Below are 6,340 nucleotides of genomic sequence, written 5' to 3' on the forward strand. Positions count from 1 at the left end.
CGCATTAGATCATAATACATAATATATTCATTATATATACATAGGCAGGTATACTGCAGGTGTACAGTAGATATAATATTGCGTGGGTAGTTGAATATTTTTAATTCAGCGCACCAAAACATATTATGTCTAATCTTTACGAGGCCCATATTATATACAATAGGTACCTATATATAATTGTATGTCCATATGATGAGTACATTGGTCTGATTTTGTTTTGTCTCCAGGAAGTATGTTGTTGTATTATTATTTTTATACGTAGGCATAGGTACTAGGTAGATTCGTTGACAATGAAAATTAAGTTTGTGCGCTTATGACTTTTTAATAATTTAATAATTTATTCACTCCCGTTTTTAAAAATTCCTAACAATAATCAATTACTATTATATAATATAATAATTATTTATGGCATATTTATTTTATTATCAACTATTATGTTATTAAATGTTATTTTATTTTGTTTTAGTTTGACCCATCGTTGCACTTCCAACACATATGGCATAAGTAGACAAGGAGTTATAGATTTGAGAGAGGGGATTAAGAAGCGTAGGATTTTATGTACCTATTGAAATAAAACAACGGGTTACATAAACATTTGATTGTTGGGTCATTATTTTATTTTATAACTAATAATTATTCAAGGATCTATTCAATTCTAATATAATGGACGTTTGTGCAACTTGGAAATAAAATATTATAGGTACAAGTAGGTACTGAAGTACGACTATATATTAAGTAAATATTACAATTGCATTGTGTTATATTATAATCGATATAGGTTATGATTAATGAGTATACCACATGCCCACATAGTAATATAATGCAATTCTCCTGAAAGGTATAGGTATTATTCACGTGCATGCACATCTTATAAAGTAAATTGACAAATTAGTCGACGAAAAGAATTTAAAATTAATTTAATCGAAGTAATTAGGTAAGTATATGATGTTTGATACATGTACATATCATCATCCGTTCATAGTTTATTTGCTCATCGATATATTCAACAATAAAACTGTAAAAAGTTAACATTATTCAAAAACGCAAGTTGATTAGTGATTAGTGACTTTCATCTTAAGATTTGGCACTCGTAAAATTCAATTTTCAATTATTGAGAAGTATTTTTGTTTAAAAGTATAAAAATACATTACAAGATTAAACAACTGAAGTGTATGGGTGAATCATAATCACGGCCAACCCATAGATTTTGTTATCGTAATAAGTACATATACCTGTGTATTATAAATTATAATTATAACTATTATTTAAAAATTAATGAATATGTAAATTTACATTTATCTTCAATTTCTATAAATTCAATTATCTATGTACAACTTATTTACTTTCAAATATTTTTTATAGGCTTATATATTGTATGATATGTTATCTATATAAACAAATTATGTACAAACAATAACCGGAGGATATCTGCAATATGGTAATCTCAACCTTTTTGATTTGCGACTCATGTAGCAGTCGATTATAATTTTATTTTGCGATCAAAAACAAAATCTCTTACAAAACATTTACCTACAACTAAAACTGGAGCAGTGGAGCCTATAGTATTATATAAAAAAATGTTAATTACATACTCTAGTTTTTCAGATTAACTTACTATTAACAGTGTAATCATGCCATAAATACGATATCTCTCATGCAATATTTAATAATTAGTACAATTTTAAAATGAAAAACTACTTAACACATTTCTAGTAGCTATTAAGTACTTATTACTATACTTTATTGGTGCATTTTTATAAAAATTCTAAAAATATTTACTATTATACCAACTCGTATATTATAAATTATAATATTTTGATTAATTTAAATGAATTAAAATTCAATATAAATTGATTATTTCAATTTTTTTTTATAAAATATACAATTTATATAAACTGAAAATCATTGGAAAATTTATTGTAATATATTAATTATACTCTCGTGTATTGACTTGTGATTTAACTTTTAAAGATTAAATTCTAAGTATATATAGGTATAAACGGTATAGTATAGTTATAGGTATTATTTTGAGTGCTATGGCTTACATTTTCTTACATCAACTAACGCCTATTGTAATGGTATGTCGTATTCGAATAAAAATAATTTAAAAAACGAAGTATTAAGAGTGAGTTCAATCAGGTATACTATTATACATAATATACGCACTTGCTGTATTATATATTTACATATCTATATATATTATATAGTCACGTCTTACATTCATTTTCGTGTTCTGTAGGTATTTCTGTCCTTGTTTCGGGGAGGTACCTGCTTACATGGATAAGTACGTAAGACTTCATCGATTATTCGACTATATTTATGATTATGCTTTTTTTCACTTAAAAATCCTGTTCGTATTTTCCCGGTAAATGATGACCGCTGTTAGTTATGTATATATAATATATATATACATATTACATATACTATATAGTATGTATTATACATTTTGAAGATGTATGGATCTATATATAATGAATTATAAATAAAATACGGTAAGTATACAATGTTGTATACCTGCAGACTGAACGCGAAATGAAAAAGGTTTTTACTTTTATTTATATACCAAACAATAACTTCCCTCCGCCCGCTATTAATTATGTCAATACTCAACGTAGGTACATAATATATTATTTTATGTATTAACTAGCAAGTTAACTAGTTTTTTGGAGGTATACGATGAAATAAACTCTCAAATTTATATTACTAACATTTATTGTATACGCAGACGCGTTACGCGTGTACGTTTATTATAAATTATAAGTGTAAATGTATGCGGTATATAAATGTTTAGTATAGGCAGTATAGCATATTATAATCATATTATAATTATAATATAATATTATTAAGTATTTATGTGCACGGGATGATTACCAAGTATGTTCACCCCTTTTATCCTTTAATAAGTACCTAGAATTAAGAATTTTCTAAAACTAATAGATATAATAATAATAAAAATAATTATGAAATATCCTTAGAAATAGAAGCTATGACAAGGTTAGGCTTACAATCGTTTTTATAACTAAGCAATAATTTTTCGTTTAATTTAAACTTAACACCTGATCGTTACTTGTTATTTATAATTAATAATAGATACTGAAGCACTGTACAATATACTATGGACAATATTAACATGATATTAATAAATAATGATAGTAATATGAGTTATGTTTAATGGGGTCCATTATCTTCTTGAAGAATAAATAAAAATAAATAAATCAACAACGATAAAATATAGTGTAATATTGTAATAGTAATCCAAATAATATCAAATTAAATCATTATTTTTTTACAATAATATTATATCTAATTATTAATTAAGTAAACTTTGTTTACTTTTGAAAATTTGTATTCCAAAATTCATCTCGATGGATACTATATAAAATAGTTAATTTTTAATAATTTTATAAATATTATTTGATGTAATTTGATATAACTGCATACAGTGCATAGGTATTAGGTATCCAATTATCATTTGCTACAATGAGTACCTATGTGATAAATAAAGACAACAAACTATATTATGTTCGTTGGCATCTTATACAGTTAAAGTGTTTTTTTTAATTTATCTAAATTCTGTACAATAAGACTTATGTATTACTAAAAATATTAAAAATATCAATATTAATCAAGTTCATAGTCTAATGATCTAATGTTTAAGCTATTTTTACAAAAATTATTATTATTTATTTTGTCACACCTACTCATTATCCATATACATTATTGTTTTTCATATTTATAAATATATTTAAAAAATCTAAATGTTTCATATAATCAAAGATTAATGTACTTGTAGTCACACGCTATGATAATTAAATACAAAACAATAGATCCAAAAGTCCAGTGTCGTGAACTCGTAATACTTGTGAACCCAAAATCAGTATATTTTATAAAGTATAAATACAATAGGTATCTCGTATCTCATTAAGAGAAAAAGATACTAAGTAATACTACAGAATGTAGATAGTAGATTATTTGCATTTGGTTCTCAATGAAAATAATCTTTCTCATAAACTAATAATATCAATAATAATTGTATTTAATTTTAGAATAATAATAATTCATATAAAATAATTTAATTATGTTCATAATTTATAAACATTAACATAAAAACATCACACAATTCTAGATAACTTAATATTTTCTTAATTAGTACCTAGTTACTATTGTTTAATACTTTACTATCATTCATCCTCCCGATTTTTCAATCGAAATTAACAAAACATAATTAATAATCAATAAGCTAATTAACTGTACAGTTTACACTGTATAATATGCAAAATAAAATGATTAAATGACAATATTTTTTTTACAGTTTAAATTCTGATTTTTAAAAAACTACTATTGCAAAACTCATGATTTTTCAATGACATATTATGATTACTTTTAGTAAATTATGTATTGTGGAATGTTATATTGTTATCTATTTTTCATTAAATCCAAATTTTTTACTCTTTTATTTAATTGTTAAACATTTTAATAGACTAAATCTTCTCCTTAGATACTAAAAAATTCAAATGTTAATTGTATGTACTATATTTCAGCAAATAGAGGATGTCAGTGTAATATTAATTGTTTACTCTCTCAGATCCGCTAGCGCAACATATATAGGTAAAACGCATTCATGCATAATATTAAAATTGTTTGTTTTTTTGTGTGATTTTGAATAATCTAAGAGTACAATGATATCGGTTTTATATTTTACTATTATTTGGATATTATATTTTATTTTAAAAATGAAAACTTTTTTTTTTTTTGTAAATTAAGATGGATATTGCCTAAATTATTTTGAGACAATATTTAGACAAATCAATATGTCATATCCTCAAAAATATTATTCTCTATAATTTTTGTAATAATTGATTTTACTCTAAGATTAAAAAAAACATAAATAAAATGATTTTGAGTGAATGCACTTTGTTTATGTTGTGCGTGAACCAAATAGAGAAAACTGCTATCATTGCACTGACAAGAACGGAAAGTCACGTATACTGTATACACTATACACTATACCCGGACCGGGCAAACCGACCGCACCAAAAAATATTTTCGGCTGATAAATTTAAACACGTTTGAACAGTTGAAAGTTGAAACCTAATTTCGAGTCTGAAAATCGATTCAGTACAAGTATATGCACTTACATCATAATATAAAATCGGCATTTTGTTTTTCTTCGGTTCGGTCGGTTCATCTAGTTCGGGTCTAGTGTATGCGTAACTTTACACGCATGTGTTATCAGTTTGTCACTGCGTCTTGCTAATGCATAAGTGATAGGTACCTACTCATACGTGTGATCTATAATTTATGTTATTAAATAAATTTGTTCTTAACTTCTTTAAATAATAAAAGCAATGATTTAGAGAATGTTTATTTTTAATATCTTGAATTTTGTATTTAAATTTATTTTTTATTTCAAAGAAATATTACTCGCGTGTAACTTGTAACTGTATGGTTTTAATTTATTTAGTAACTTTCTCAGTCTAATTTAAAACATAATATTAAAAGTGCAGTCGTCTACATACCTAATTGTAAATAATATATGCAACGTAAATGCTATTGACAGGCATAAATTAACATTTTATAATACTTTACTTATACCCACATATAATACCTATCACAAAGAATTAACCTTTCATTATTTTACAATATAAACATGTTATTATTGTCTACTCCTATATGGTATATTGGTATATTAATAGGTACATTTTGTGCTAGTGAATAAGAACTGTTTTTTAACTCCGAATAAAGTTAACTAATATTTTAATTAAAATACTATTACATTATATTTTTATTAAACTGTCAGTATTCGAGTGTTCCATGAGATCGTTCATTCGAATAGATTCATATTTTTTTCATTACACTGATAACAAATTCGTCGTAAAAATTAAGATAATATTGACATAAGATGTTTTGATATTGTTGACATTATAAACTATTACTTTGTATTACCAAAGTCTAAAATAATAATAAAAAAAAAATAAGAACAAATAAATTTAAATGGGATATTATATTATATTATTATACCAACAATTATTTTGTGTTTTTAAGCGTAAATTATAAATTTGTAATTATACTCTATAGGTAACTGATCATACAACTTTAATACGAGTATTGATCAAATAAAACACATATCGTGATGTATTGTTCTTTATGTCTCGAACTCAAACACTTTGTAAGGATTTCAAACGCGTCTACAATATTTTTAATAATAATTATTAGGAAAATGTAATAACACTATTTATTAAATAAATAGTCTGTCATTTTGCACCAAGACGTTTCGATCGTAATTAATGATAATCGTAATAAGTCGTCATCAATTCATTAGCACAATCATTATTCATTA

This window comes from Aphis gossypii, chromosome X (genome assembly GCF_020184175.1).
Source record: "Aphis gossypii isolate Hap1 chromosome X, ASM2018417v2, whole genome shotgun sequence".
Taxonomy (NCBI): domain Eukaryota; kingdom Metazoa; phylum Arthropoda; class Insecta; order Hemiptera; family Aphididae; genus Aphis; species Aphis gossypii.